The sequence below is a fragment of the Lipotes vexillifer genome, unplaced genomic scaffold (genome assembly GCF_000442215.2).
Source record: "Lipotes vexillifer unplaced genomic scaffold, Lipotes_vexillifer_v1.1 scaffold993, whole genome shotgun sequence".
In the NCBI taxonomy this organism is placed as follows: domain Eukaryota; kingdom Metazoa; phylum Chordata; class Mammalia; order Artiodactyla; family Lipotidae; genus Lipotes; species Lipotes vexillifer.
The window spans coordinates 1628657-1630422 of record NW_006792406.1 but is presented as its reverse complement, the minus strand read 5'-3'; the positions used below and the strand labels follow the sequence as shown (position 1 = coordinate 1630422).

Here is a 1766-nt window from a genome sequence, read left to right as displayed (position 1 = left end):
CCACAACGGGTGGGGACCCGCGAACCCCAAAAAAAAAAAAAAAAAAAAAAAATTATAGCAAAAAAGGAACCTGAACTTTAGTAAGACAGCTGGAACAATCCGCAGCGGCGGGGGCAGCGTTGGGAGAAGAGATTTTAATTTACTTGATTTTCCGTGGTTTTTGTTTGTTCACTAGTCTCATGGTGATGGAAGCTGCACATTTTTTCGAAGGGACAGAGAAGCTGCTGGAGGTTTGGTTCTCCTGGCAGCAACCTGACGCAAACCAAGGATCTGGGGATCTTCGCACCATCCCAAGATACAAGTGGGACATACTTCTGAAGGATGTGCAATGTTCAGTCATAAGTGTGACAAAAACTGACAAGCAGCAAGCTTATGTACTCAGTGAGAGTAGCATCTTTGCCTCCAAGAGACGTTTCATTTTGAAGACATGTGGTACCACCCTCTTGCTGAAAGCACCAGTTCCCCTGTTGAAACTTGCTAGGGATTACAATGGGTTTGACTCAATTCAAAGCTTCTTTTATTTTCGTAAGAATTTCATGAAGCCTTCTCACCAAGGGTACCCACACAGTAATTTCCAGGAAGAAACACAGTTTCTTAATGCAATTTTCCCAAATGGAGCTACATATTGTATGGGACACAAGAATTCTGATTGTTGGTACTTGTATACTTTGGATTTCCCAGAGAGTCGAGTAATCAATCAGCCAGATCAAACCCTGGAAATTCTGATGAGTGAGCTTGACCCAGCAGTTATGGACCAGCACTACATGAAAGACGGTATTACTGCAAAGGATGTCACTCATGAGAGTCGAATTCGTGATCTGATACCAGGTTCTGTCACTGATGCCACACTGTTTGATCCTTGTGGGTATTCAAGGAATAGAATGAAATCAGATGGAACTTACTGGACTATCCACATCACTCCAGAACCAGAATTTTCTTGTTAGCTTTGAAACAAACTTAAGTCAGACCTCCTATGATGACCTGATCAGGAAAGTTGTGGAAGTCTTCAAGCCAGGAAAATTTGTGACCACCTTGTTTGCAAATCAGAGTTCTAAATGTCACACAGTGCTTTCTTCGCCCCAGAAGACTGAAGGTTTTAGAGGTCTTGATTGCCAGAGTGCTCTATTCAGTGATTACAATTTTGTTTTTACCAGTTTTGCTAAGAAGCATCAACAACAGCAGAGTTGATTAAGAAAAATGACGAAAAAAAGCAAAAAGAGAACACACATAGAAGGTGGTGGCTGCTTTTTAGATGTTGATACCAAGGGCCGTGCTTTCCATAACCACCCCCTTGTAGGTGCAGAAAGCCCTAGATGTAATGATAGTGTAATCACTTTGAATTGTATGCATTATTATATCAAGGAGTTAGATATCTTGCATGAATGCTCTCTTCTGTGTTTAGGTATCCTATGCCACTCTTGCCGTGAAATTGAAGTGCATGTAGAAAAAACCTTTCACTATGTGAAACTTTACAACACTTGTGAAAACAATTCAATCTGGTTTATGCACAGTGTAGTATTTCTCCAGGTATCATCCAAAATCCCCCACAGACAAGGCTTTTGTCCTCATTAGGTGTTGGCCTCAGCCTAGCCATCTGGGACTGTTCTATTCAATTGCTACCAGGATTTTGCATCCAGTTACCTCCACTTACTAGAGCATATTCTCTACTAATGTTATTGAAACCAATTTCTACTTCATACAGATGTTTTTGCAGCACCAATCAAAGTTCTTCCATGAGTCGAGTCCTCTACGAAAATGACTGCAGT

At 41.3% G+C, this 1766-nt stretch overlaps 1 pseudogene; it reads left to right on the top strand.

Moving 5' to 3' along the window:
* Window positions 1–185: 185 nt before the first annotated feature.
* Window positions 186–1188, top strand: LOC103069123 (S-adenosylmethionine decarboxylase proenzyme pseudogene; annotated as a pseudogene).
* The last annotated feature ends 578 nt before the right edge of the window (window positions 1189–1766 follow it).